The sequence below is a fragment of the Salvelinus alpinus genome, chromosome 6 (assembly GCF_045679555.1).
Source record: "Salvelinus alpinus chromosome 6, SLU_Salpinus.1, whole genome shotgun sequence".
NCBI classification, from domain to species: Eukaryota; Metazoa; Chordata; class Actinopteri; order Salmoniformes; family Salmonidae; genus Salvelinus; species Salvelinus alpinus.
Window position 1 is genome coordinate 56115005 of NC_092091.1, and position 14213 is coordinate 56129217.

Consider the following 14213-nt stretch of genomic DNA (forward strand, 5'->3'; position numbering starts at 1 on the left):
ATCGTTTGAGTTGTGTCCTTGTTTTTATTACTTGTGACAGTGTACCAACCTGGGTGCTACCAGTATTGCGGTGCTGAGGATTTGTTGTCCTTGTGACTTGCTTTCGGGTTCTCTCAGACCATTTAATTGTTAAACTACACGGTAATGTAAAATTTGCATTTTTTTAGTGATCCAATACGTAATATAGTACACTTAACATAATTTGGTTTTAATCCAGAGAGGATAGCAAAAGTATCTAGAACCTCTGAGGCCGTGGAGAGATTATAATTGTGGTTTTAAAAGAAAGCATGAATCGTCAGCGTACAATGACACCTTAGTTTTTAAGCCACAGATTTCTAATCCCTTAATATTATTGTTTGATCTAATTTTAACAGCTAACATTTTGATGGCAATAATAAATAGATATGCCGATAGTGGACAACCTTGTAAACTCCTCTAGATAGTTGAAAACTTTCTGAGTTGTAGCCATTATTTACTATTTTACACCTAGGGTTACTATACATAACTTTAACCCATTTTATAAGAGAGTTTTATCAGTTTATTCAATGTTTATTGGGACTTTTGGAGTTTTCTGTTCTTTGCGCCAAGAGAGGATGGGAATGTTAGCAACCTTGGCTAGCATTGTGGCGCGAATTCGACAGAAGAAATGGACATTCTAAAACCAAACAACGATTTATTCTGGAAATAGGACTCCTTGTACAACATTCTGATGGAAGATCAGCAAAAGTAAGACAACATTTATGATGTTATTTCGTATTTCATTGTAATATGTTGATGCCTATTTTCCGCCGTGTTGGTGAGCGCTGTCTCACAATAACCCAAGCTGTATGTTGTGGTAAAGTTATTTTTAAAAATCTAACACAGCGGTTGCATTAAGAACCAGTGTATCTTTCATTTGACATACAACAAGTATTTTTATGTAAAGTTTATGATGAGTTCTTTGGTCAGATTAGGTGAGTGTCCAAAATATCTTCGGACATTCTGGGGAAATGTTGCTACGTATTCACAATGTATAACCACGATTTGCAGCTCTAAATATGCACATTTTCAAACAAAACATAAATGTATTGTATAACATGATGTTATAAGACTGTCATCTGATGAAGTTGTCCAAAGTTTAGTGATTAATTTTATATCTATTGCTGGTTTTTGCGAAAGCTACGATTGCGGTGAATAAATGTGTTTGTGTGTTTGGCTATTGTGGTAAGCTAATATAATTCTATATTGTGTTTTCGCTGTAAAACACTTAAAAAAATCGGAAATATTGGCTGGATTCACAATATGTTTATCTTTCATTTGCTGTACACCATGTATTTTTCATAAATGTTTTATGATGAGTATTTATGTATTTCACGTTGCTCTCTGTAATTATTCTGGCTGCTTTGGTGCTATTTTTGATGGTGGCTGCAATGTAAAACTATGATTTATACCTCAAATATGCACATTTTCGAACAAAACAGAAATGTATTGTATAACATGTTATAAGACTGTCATCTGATGAAGTTGTTTATTGGTTAGTGACTAATTTTGTTAAAGCTACCTATGCGGTGGAAACATGGTGAAAATATGCGGTTGTGTGTTTGGCTATTGTGGTTAGCTAATAGAAATACATATTGTGTTTTCGCTGTAAAACATTTTAAAAATCGGAAATGATGGCTGGATTCACAAGATGTTTATCTTTCATTTGCTGTATTGGACTTGTGATTTCATGAAAATTATATTACATGATATCCCTGTCCCGTTAGGCTAGGCTATGCTAGTCAGCTTTTTTGATGAGGAGGATCCCGGATCCGGGAGGGTGATGCAACCGCTGTGTCAGATTTCAAAAAAGCTTTATGGAAAAAGCACACCATGGAATAATCTGAGTACAGCGCTCAGAGACCAAAACAGATACCCGCCATGTTATGGAGTCAACAAAAGTCAGAAATAGCATTATAAATATTCACTTACCTTTGATGATCTTCATCAGAATGCACTCCCAGGAATCCCAGTTCCACAATAAATGTTAGTTTTGTTCGTTAAAGTCCATCATTTATGTCCAAATACCTCCTTTTTGTCCGTGCATTTAGTACAGTAATCCAAATGCGCAGGCACTAGGTCCAGACAAAGTCAAAAAAGTCGTATTACAGTTCGTAGAAACATGTCAAACGATGTATATAATCAATCTTTCGGATGTTTTTATCATAAATCTTCAATAATGTTTCAACCGGAGAATTCCATTGTCTTTAGAAATGAAAGGAAACGGAGCTAACTCTCACCGGCGTGCGCCTGACTGAGCACATGGCCTTCTGGCAGACCCATGACTCAATCAGCTCTCATTCTCTCCCACTTCACAGTAGAAGCCTGCAACAAGGTTCTAAAGACTGTTGACATCTAGTGAAAGCCTTGGGAAGTGCAAGATGACCCCACAGACACTGTATATTGGATAGGGTAAGACTTGAAAACCTACAAACCTCAGATTTCCCACTTCCTGGTTGGATTTTTTCTCAGGTTTTTGCCTGCCATATGAGTTCTGTTATACTCACAGACATCATTCAAACCGTATTAGAAACTTCAGAGTGTTTTCTATCCAAATCTACTAATAATATGCATATCCTAGCATCTGGGCTTGAGTAGCAGGCAGTTTACTCTGGGCACGCTTTTCATCTGGATGTGAAAATACTGCCCCCTACCCCAAAGAAGTTAAGACATTCAAGCGAGACACTTACACCCTAAAAACCACCGCTTTTTTTTGTCCCACGCTTTTTGAAAGTCATCTTGAAACAGAGCAGCATAACCACATACACTTTTGGTTAGTGCAGCAAATCAGGAACAACTAAAGAAACATACCTTCAATGACAAAATATAGCAGCATGAACGTCAGTCTGGCAAGACTTCTAAATCCGAAGAAATGGTTCATTGCTCTAAAGCTTGAGCTGTTCAGTGGTTTGCACTGTGAAGAACCGGAAATATGTGACCTTGTCCTTGTACAGAGGAGAGAATATACTCAACCAGACCAGCAGCCCTCTGTTCGCTTCTGTTTCAGAAATCTTTTGCAACAGAGAGGTTCAATAGAACCTGATGTTTTAGTTGTAACTGTTTGGACTAATGATTACACCCGATCTCATCACCAGCCTGTCTTACCCTCAGCAGGTAGAGCGATACGATTACAACTCCATCTACAGTGGTGTTGCTGCCAACCCTGTCAGTAATCACATCATCACCATCAACATCAAACAACCCTGTGGAGATGGAGGACTTGGAGAAGACGTAGGTGTGAGAAATCATATAATCCATTATTGCAATCAGCTCTGAGCTCATACCACTATAATTACACTGTAAGTTGTTGTGGTTGATCTAATGTGTTTACATTGAATATGATATCATGGTGTTTTGATGGCAGAACAGGTTATTCCAGTGTATCTCTAGATGACAGATTGATAAAGCCATCACCTGCTGCTTATCTACTGCATCATATTTTCAATCAGCCTATGAAATATGATGCATTAGATAGAAAGGAAAACTGCCTGAAGACCAGGGTATCAGGCCAGGGTATTATGTAGATTACAATGAAGGTTACTGAAGGGGTATTATGTACATTTACAATGAAGGTTACTGAAGGGGTATTATGTACATTTACAATGAAGGTTACTGAAGGGGTATTATGTACATTTACAATGAAGGTTACTGAAGGGGTATTATGTACATTTACAATGAAGGTTACTGAAGGGGTTTTATGTACATTTACAATGAAGGTTACTAGAATGTGCAAAGCTGTCATCAAGGCAGAAGATGGCTACTTTGAAGAATCTCAAATATATTTGGATTTGTTTAACACTTTTTTGGTTACTACCTGATTCCATAAGTGTTATTTCATAGTTTTGATGTCTTCACTATTATTCTACAATGTAGAAAATAATAAAAATAAAGAAAAACCCTTGAATAGGTAGGTGTGTCCAAACTTATGACTGGTACTATATATATATAATGTGTATTTAGACATTATGGATCAGTGCATGTAAAAGGCATCATCAAAACATAAAAACTCTGTTTTTTTTGTGGAATTCCACTTATTTTTCAATGGTTTATTTAGACAATGGAAACAGGAGGGGCAGTAAGATGGTACCTTTTTGGGGAATTTTACCCTCTCAGCCACACTAAGAAATTATTCTAGGGTGAATTGAAATGTTTAAAAAAAACATATAATTCATAAAAATGTATGCAAGTCATACAGTGTCACGGATCCTTCCGGTACTGCCGCTCATTCAGTGCACCAGTTCCGGAGTTCTACTTCACTGGCTTCTAGGTGTCACTGAACTGGTTCCTTTACCACCAACCCCAGACTGTCTTGTCTAATTACGCACACCTGGGTCATATTTCCTCCTGATTAGTAATTGTATGTATATGTGTGTATATATGCATATGCCCTCTGTTCACCATTGTTTGGTTGGTTATTGTTACCATGTCTGTTGGTCCTGTGAGTACCTGTGTTGGTTTGGCTTTCGTGCTGCGCGTTTCGTGCAATTGTTATTACGGGTCTCGTCCCGTGCATTTATTAGAAGTTTAACCTGGCTCTTTTGTTTGGGTTACATCCCTGTGTGTTTTGTATACTTGTTTGTTTTGGGCTTTGGGTGGAGTATTAAAGTCCCCTATTACATATTCCTGCGCTGGTCTCCAATCATTTATACAACGTGACATACAGAGCCTATGGTCTAGCAGACAGCATTGAAATGTAATCAAAAAAAACAAACATTTTAAAAAGCGTATATACACTGCTCAAAAAAATAAAGGGAACACTAAAATAACACATCCTAGATCTGAATGAAATATTCTTATTAAATACTTTTTTCTTTACATAGTTGAATGTGCTGACAACAAAATCACACACAAATGATCAATGTAAATCAAATTTATCAACCTATGGTCTGGGGAACGGGCGGGCCAGTCCATAGCATCAATTCCTTCCTCTTGCAGGAATTGCTGACACACTCCAGCCACATGAGGTCTAGCATTGTCTTGCATTAGGAGGAATCCAGGGCCAACCGCACCAGCATATGGTCTCAAGGGGTCTGAGGATCTCATCTCGGTACCTAATGGCAGTCAGGCTACCTCTGGCGAGCACATGGAGGGCTGTGCGGCCCCCCAAAGAAATACCACCCCACACCATGACTGACCCACCGCCAAACCGGTCATGCTGGAGGATGTTGCAGGCAGCAGAACGTTCTCCACGGCGTCTCCAGACTCTGTCACATGTGCTCATGTGCTCAGTGTGAACCTGCTTTCATCTGTGAAGAGCACAGGGCGCCAGTGGCGAATTTGCCAATCTTGGTGTTCTCTGGCAAATGCCAAACGTCCTGCACGGTGTTGGGCTGTAAGCACAACCCCCACCTGTGGACGTCGGGCCCTCATACCACCCTCATGGAGTCTGTTTCTGACCGTTTGAGCAGACACATGCACATTTGTGGCCTGCTGGAGGTCATTTTGCAGGGCTCTGGCAGTGCTCCACCTGCTCCTCCTTGCACAAAGGCGGAGGTAGCGGTCCTGCTGCTGGGTTGTTGCCCTCCTACGGCCTCCTCCACGTCTCCTGATGTACTGGCCTGTCTCCTGGTAGCGCCTCCATGCTCTGGACACTACGCTGACAGACACAGCAAACCTTCTTGCCACAGCTCGCATTGATGTGCCATCCTGGATGAGCTGCACTACCTGAGCCACTTGTGTGGGTTGTAGACTCCGTCTCATGCAACCACTAGAGTGAAAGCACTGCCAGCATTCAAAAGTGACCAAAACATCAGCCAGGAAGCATAGGAACTGAGAAGTTGTCTGTGGTCACCACCTGCAGAACCACTCCTTTATTGGGGGTGTCTTGCTAATTGCCTATAATTTCCACCTTTTGTCTATTCCATTTGCACAACAGCATGTGAAATTTATTGTCAATCAGTGTTGCTTCCTAAGTGGACAGTTTGATTTCACAGAAGTGTGATTGACTTGGAGTTACATTGTGTTGTTTAAGTGTTCCCTTTATTTTTTGGAGCAGTGTATTAAGTCATTTAAATGATTTGTTAATTTCATTTTACCAAACTGTTGCTGACTTGCACAGTTAAATAAAGGTAAAAAAACAACAACAACATTTTAGTAGACTTGAGATATGTTGATTTAACATGAACTTAAGCCCCCCAATTGTACTAAAGTGAATTTTTTGTAAATTTATCCTAGTCTGAATCAGAGCCTGTAAAAACTAAAACTACCTAACACCAACACCTAAAGCTAATAATAACAAATAAAAATCAGTTACTGTACACTGTACACTCAATAGTAACAATATACTTACTTTTTAGCACTTTGCGATTGTTTTTAATTGAAAGCAGGTTAAGAAACTAAATGTATTATTATTGATTACTGTTACTCTTAAATAATATGCATGTCAAGCAAATATGTTTACCTAGATAAGCTTTCTCACAGACACGTTCATTTATTCTTCACATTTTCACAGCTCGTTAAATACCTTCTTATATCACCTGAACTGACACATTTGTGAAGGTTAGCTGGACAGACATGTTTCACCTGCATTCTGATTGGTTTTCTCAACTTTTGTGACGTTAGTATAGGGATATTGTATAGTATATTTTTTTCCCTATTCATTTAAATCTTGAACCTTTAAAATCTTGAATCTTGAAATTATTACCACCATCATTTTGACATCCAAGGTAATCATTCACATACAGAATAGTTGGTAAATACTAGGCTACATTGAATGCAACATGGATATGTTGCCAGTAAACAGTTTTTATATTGACTCATTACAACATCTCTAGAAAAACACATTTATGAAAAACATATTACCAATTAGAGATAAATATTGTATTTATTTATCCTTTAAACAGACCCTTGAGGTTAGAAATCTATTTTTATGAGGGTTATGTTAGCTAGTTAAACCATTTAGCAGTTGTCAGTTCATTCAGATGTGCTAATGGCACTAAAGAAGTCTCTTTTCTTGTTCTACGGGAGTGTTTTTAACCAGAACAAGAACAGTTCACCACGTTCAGACACTCAACTATGACACTATGATAACTGCAACACCCTCATAACCCACAGGTTTTTTCTTCTCACGCTTTAACGGTGTCATTATTGAGACATTCACAGCATTCTCAACCATCTTCCCCATCTCATTTACTGCTCTGACCACATTGACGTTTTACGTGAAGCCCACTGCCTGTTTCCTCAACCACTTGTCTATCGCTTTGCTATCTAGCTTCTCTATGTGACAGACATTTCCTTTTAAAGAACAACAGTTTGACACCATAAAATGCATCTTAAATACTTGCCATACTTTTAATTTGATCCAAAGGGTTCTTCATTTTGTTGATGGACCCAACAACATTGGAAGACATTGATACAGCTGATTGTCACTTTAAATGGAACACTAGTCACTTTAATAATGTTTACATACTGTTTTACAAATTTCATACTGTATTTTACTGTATTTTATGTCAATGCTTGTGATAAATGTATATATTTCTTAATTCCATTATTTTTTTACTTTTAGATTTCTGTGCATTGTTCTGAATTGTTAGATACTACTGCACTGTTGGAGCTAGGAACACAAGCATTTCGCTACACCTGCAATAACATCTGCTAAATATGTGTATGTGTCCAATACATTTTATTTGATGTACAGTACATTTCTCTGTGGATGACACTGTTCTCTATTCAAGTGGCAGCAGTTTGACTTTGGCTTTTGAAAAAGCTCAAACAGCTTTTAACATCCTTCAACATAATCAGTATGATGTGAAGCTTCTTCTGAATTCCTCTAAAACAAAATAGATAGTCTTTTCCAATACTAAATACTCTGAAAACCATGTCATTACTTCCTTGGAAGGAAATTCCATAGAGCAAGTGAAGCTGTACAAATATCTGGGAGTTTGGTTGGATGAGAAGCTGAGCTTCACTAATCATGTTGAGAACCTGGTAAAGAAGATCAAGTTGAGAATAGTTTTTTATTACCGGCATAAGGCTTGTTTTTCTTTGGGGACCAGAACAGAGCTGGTACGGTGTACATTCCTGTCTGTCTTGGACTATAGTGATGTAATTTATAAACAGACCTCAAGCACAACTCTGAAGGCAATTGATTTTGACATCACTGTGATCTCTATAGTGCTGTTGGCTGGTCGTCGTGGACTCTACTACGCTTACACATTGTTATACTATGATTTATGAGGCCGTTTAGGGAAAAATGCCACTTTGTCACTGTTCTTCTTTGACTGTTCTTCTTTGGTCAGGAAATAAACACCAGTTACGGTCTCACTATTTACTTTTTAAGGTTACTGAGCTCCATGGATTTGTAATTCTTTCCAGACCAGCTTGAATCTCCAGGATCTTGTTTCCTTGGAGGAGTTTAAACGTTTGGTTGACTCACATGTTACTAAGGAATGTGATTGTCATTCAGACTTGATGCGGTGGTACATATATAATTTTTTATCTCTGACGATTGTGTGTTTCTGTAATTGAAATGTATGTCTGTCTACGTATAAAAAAACAATGATGGGTGTGTCTACGTCTGTAACTTGTTACAATATGTCTGTTATTTGTATCAAACCTTGCTCCCCCCTGCTGCTCTCTTTGTTGGACCAGGTCTCTCTTGAATTGTTTTTTCACCGATTGCGTCACTTCCTGAAGTCTGCAGAAAAACTGCCAAAGAATGACAGCGAAACCAGTGTGTGGATTCTCTCATGGGTAGTGCAATGTTTCAAACTCAGCGATATTGTTTTATGTGATTTGCCTTTTCTTGCCCTCAGACTGGGACAATGATATGTCCTCCCTGCTGCTTCATCTCCCACCACCAGCAGGAGGGAAGAGGACCAAGATCAGTACCAGTGCTTGTACACTTTCATAAGGTAAGATGATACAGTCATTGTGGGGTTTCTCTTCATTGTCTTAACATGTTGAGAGTGACTTAAAAAGGCCCTTTGTGTGTTGCAGTCATGCTGCAGCATTGAAGACCATCTTGATGGGAGCCATGGTCGACAGCCATACCTCCTTGCCGTCGGAAGAGGACAGAGCAAGATTGGCAACTACTACATCGTGGTGAACAAGAGGCTTGTTCCCTGCCAGGAAATTAGTGTTCTGAGTGCTTTTGATGAACTGTTCAAAGCCCACTTTGTCTTTAACCTGACGTATGATGATGCTCTTGTCAACTTCTGCACATTAGTGCAGACAACCATCTACAACATTGATGTAGGCAAAACAAGAGAGGCCCCTAGCTTGATAGAGTTGAGGACAAAACTTCTTAACTAGATAAATGTATGTTACGGTGCTTTTGTTGTCAAGCGTTGCACAGAAACAGACAGTCATTGATATCTCATTTGAGAATTGAGCATAGCTTCTATCCCTCCACAAAGTTTAGATTGGTCTGTGCTCAAGATGCTTGTAGATGGCAGTTTTCAACATTCTCAGTATTTTGTTTTATAGTATTCAGGATAGGTTATTAGTCAAGTAGTTGATGCATTAAGCTTAGAAGGGCTCTCATGTTGCTGATACTCCAGTCCAGTCAGAAGCTCCACAAATGGGTGGCGACATTGGTGTCCCACATGATAACACTCAAAGTGATTGTTTTGAGAAGAATGGACAGTCTTGATAAAGATATGTGTTTCTCCATCATTGCCAAATAGCAAGCTAGTGGTGTTGCAAATAGTGTTGTGTCAACAGTAGTGTGTGATTTAGAAAAGCTTACTACTGGGCTGCACTCCCAGATTAAACAAAATCTGTCAGTTACACCTATGGATAACCCCTCCCCTCTATCTGCTGTAAATTATAGTTTTGAGAACTTTGAAAACCCGTTTGTCAGTTTTAACACAGAAACCAAGAGAACAAAGTACTTCAACCAAAAATGGGCTGTTGTGGAGCCAGTAGAAGTAGTGTTGGGAGTTTGTATATATTCCTATTCTGGAAACATTGACGTTCATCTGCCGCAATTCTGAAATCTGCATGTTATTGGAAAATGCACCAAGGGATGCATCTGTGTGTCACGACTTCCACCGAAGTCGGTTCCTCTCCTTGTTCGAGCGGCGTTCGGCGGTCGACGTCACCGGTCTTCTAGCCATCGCCGATCCACCTTTCATTTTCCATTTGTTTTGTCTTGTTTTCCCGCACACCTGGTTTACTTTCCCTCATTACTTGATGTGCATATAACCCTCTGTTCCCTCCATGTCTGTGTGTGGAATTGTTTGTTGTAAAGTGTTTGTGCACTTCAGACTGGTTTGCTACAGTTTATTTCAACCCGTATTTTGTTGTTCTGGGTGCAGTTTGTTTTTTCTCATTAAACTGCTCTGGTTGTTACCCAGTTCTGCTCTCCTGCGCGTGACTTCCCTGCAGCCAGATACGCACCTCTTACACTGTGGAAGATAGTTATGAAGAATTTTGTGATGGAAGTTATTACAGGATCTGTGTCCCCCTCACGGGACGGTTGAGCTAAAATGTGCTATAATAGCATGACGTTGTAAGTAACAAGAAAATTTCCCAGGACATAGACATGTCTTATATGGGCAGAAAGCTTAAATTCTTGTTAATCTAACTGCGCTGTCCAATTTACACTAGCTATTACAGTGAAAAAATACCACGCTATTGTTTGAGGAGAGTGCATAACAACAACAAAAAATGTATCACGGCAACTGGTTTGATACATTCACTTCTGTAATCTTGTTCTGATTTGTCATCATGAGGGTCCCAGAGATAAAATAAAGCATCGTTTTTGATAAAATCAATTTTTATATTCAAATATAGGAACTGGGTTCTACAGTTTGAACACCTGCTGTGTCTGCCCCCCTCCCCCTCCCATCTAGATGTGTTAAGATTAGTGTATTTTCTCTAGGGAAGCTAATTATCCATCATTTATGACATTCCTGGGAGTGTGTAAACTTATAATTTTTATTACCATATAATTTCTGTATGTTCTCTATAGTTATTTACATGAAAATGTATCAATTGACCAATTCGGCACATTTGGGGACACTTGATACAACATTTTGAACACTAATGCAATGGTTCATTTGATCAGTCTAAAACTTTCCACATACACTGCTGCCATGTAGTGGCCAAAATCTAAATTGGGCCTAAACTCCTACATTATATAATGGCCTTTCTCTACAATTTCAAAGATGCAAAATAAAAATAAAATTCTTTGTATTATATTTTACCAGATCTAATGTATTATATTCTCCTACATTAATTTCACATTTCCAAAAACTACAAAGTGTTTCCTTTCAAATGGTATATCATTGCTTCAGGTCCTGAGCTACATGCAGTTAGATTTGGGTATGTCATTTTAGGCGAAAATTGAAAAAAGGGTCCGATCCTTAAGAGGTTCAAGACTCATCCCTTGTTCTCTAAATATAGAAATGCTTTACAGATCCAATTGTACTATGACGCTGATACTGCCAACCCGCTTGGATTCAAGCGTGGTGTTCACAAGATAGGCGCCATTTATGTTGCCACCAAGTTTAACTCTGCTGTGAAGAATATTCATTTAGTGTAAAAATTTTCGTTATCAAGATCTAAAGAAACATGGCTTTGATGCCATTCTAGAGCCATTGGTAAATGATGTTAAAAAACTGGAGAGTGATGGTGTAAATTAGCCTTTTTTCAGCTGATAGAGATTATGGAACTATCTGCCAAATAACTGGATACAATTTGGGGATGCATGCAGTCCTTGGGTTCACAGAGTCCTTCAGTGGTCATTACTTTTGCCGGTTATGTTTGAAAGAAAAGTGTAATACAGTGAGGATGACTGTAAGATTGTCTTGCGTGATAAAGATAAATTTGAAATGAATCAGTTGCAATCAGACCCACAGTTTCCATCTGTGTATGGTGTAAAGAAAAATGTTAAACAGTTTGCAGCATTTCCATGTTTGCAGTACTTTTTCTGTGGACATAATGAATGACATTCTTGAAGGGGTGGCTCAGTTTGAGTTAAAATTGTTGTTTGAATATGTCTCTGAAAATGTTATTTTGAAAAGTGCACTCCCCTCTCGAATCTACTCATTTGACTATGCTTACTTGAAGCACAGAAACCGTCCAACTAAAGTCAACCAAGTGAACAGTGGAAATAGCAGAGCACTTAATTATATTCTAACTCTGTCTTGTGAGAAATAATCCCTTGATTTGGGGTGATGTGTTCCACCAGGAAATGAGAACTGGAATTAGCTGCTAATTTTGCTGCAAATAATCTACATTGTTTTTTCCCCCTTTTCTTAGCCAGGGCATGACTATGTATCTGAAGCATTTGATAATTGAACATCACCCACTTGTCAAACTGCTGAACCCACATAAAAACGTAATACTCAAACATCACTTTATGATACATTACCCAGCATGCATAAAACAAATCTGTCCTTTATTACGTGGAGCATGAGGTTTGAGGTAAAGCAAAATAACACTCTCAAAAACTTACGTTACTAAGTCCCTTGCCAAAAAACACAAATTTGCTATAGGCCATCACTGGAAGACATCACCATTTCGACATACTGAGTACGGACCGATGAAAGCATTTTCCCTGAGGGATTTTACTGGTGGTGAGTTGGCAGCGTCTCTTCAGGTCACTATGCAGAAAGCCATTTACTCTACCAGCTGGGTTAAGATGGATGGTATGGTGTACAGAAAAGGACTGATAGTTTGCAGTAAGATGGAGCATGAAATGCCAGTCTTTTGTAAAATAACTAAGATCATTGTGGATGACAATATTGTATACCTATTGCTGGACAAGTTGCAAACTGATAATTTCAATGAACATTAGCATGCATTCACTGTGTTTGATGCTGTTGATGACAACGTTGTTGTTAAAAGATTATCTGAAATGTTATAAGCCTTTTGTCCTTCAAAGTGCTTATGGTGCTGATGAGAGCCTTTATGTTGTTCCTTTGTTTGACTTGATTGAGTAATAGTCAGATTATTGGCAACTTTGTCAAGAAAATTACATATCTAGTCTTAGAAGGACTTCCACTTGTGTTAAATAGCAACTCTGCAAATACTCTTGTTCTCATGTAGTACATGGACTGAGGTGCCTGTGATGCACCCTTTTCATTTTAATGTGCCTGTGATGCACTGATTCAATTCGAATGTGCCTGTGATGCACTGATTTCATTTTAATGTGCCTGTGATGCACTGATTTCATTTTAATGTTCCTGTGATGCACTGATTTCACTGTGATGTGCCTGTGGTGAACTGATTTAATTTTAATGTGCCTGTGATGCACTGTTTTCACTGGTGCACCCTTTCTTTGTGGCCTAAATAAATTAAACAATGCAGAGTCACTACTCTTGTAAGAATCCTTTATTGCTCCTGTTTAACTCACCTACAACTCGCAGGCTTGATTTATGAGTGGGAGAGAACCAGTCAAAAAAGTGTTATTTCCTAGTGTGAATATTTAGCACTTCCTGGTGTCAGCTACAGGATACATTCTCTAGAGTTGATCCTCAGTGTCAGGTCTCAGGTGTCTCCCATTTGTTCCCGTTATTCCCTGTGTATTTATACTGGTGTCTCCGGTCTGTCTGTTGCCAGTTCGTGTTGTCAAGTCAACCAGCGTGTTTTTCTAATCTCTGTTTTTCTAGTCATCCTGTTTCTGACCCTTTACCTGCCCTGAAACTGAACCCGCCTGCCTGACCATTCAGCCTGCCTGTCACCCTTTACCTTGTTGGACCCTAACCTGGGTTATGAACTTCTGCCTGTCCTCGACCTACCCCTTGTTTTTCAATAAACATCAGCGACTCGAACCATCTGCCTCCTGTGTCTGCATCTGGGTTTTGCCCTGTGTCGCTATATTAATCAATGTTAATGATTAATCATACCTGTATTATACCTGTTAACTGGGAATTTAAACGTTAATTAACCTGAAAGCGTTGCTGTATCTAGGCTAATGTGGAAAAATGTAAAATGTCTCATTGGTTGGAACAAATCATTTTGGATATTATGTTTTGACAATTTTAACCTCCTACTTAGAATTGAATGAGACAATGATATATAATCAGTTGAAATTGGTTGGATATTATAACTGTAACCCCTTGTTAACATCAGCATACGGATGCTGTCACGTGGAGTTAATTATTCTCAACAAAAAAATTACTGCCGATTCTTCACCACCAGGGTGGATCACCACTGATCGCAGAAAGCTGAAATGAAACGGGAGTCCCGAGGAGGCGGAACTTCCGTTTCCCATGGCACAGGGTTGTCGCCGTATGAACAAAATA

At 38.8% G+C, this 14213-nt stretch overlaps 1 long non-coding RNA gene across 1 annotated transcript; it reads left to right on the top strand.

Annotated features, from left to right (window-relative positions):
• Window positions 1-7853: 7853 nt before the first annotated feature.
• LOC139578921 (uncharacterized) lies at window positions 7854-10315 on the top strand. The gene is made up of 2 exons (XR_011675645.1): window positions 7854-8870; window positions 8956-10315. It is a non-coding gene; the product is annotated as an uncharacterized lncRNA (long non-coding RNA).
• The last annotated feature ends 3898 nt before the right edge of the window (window positions 10316-14213 follow it).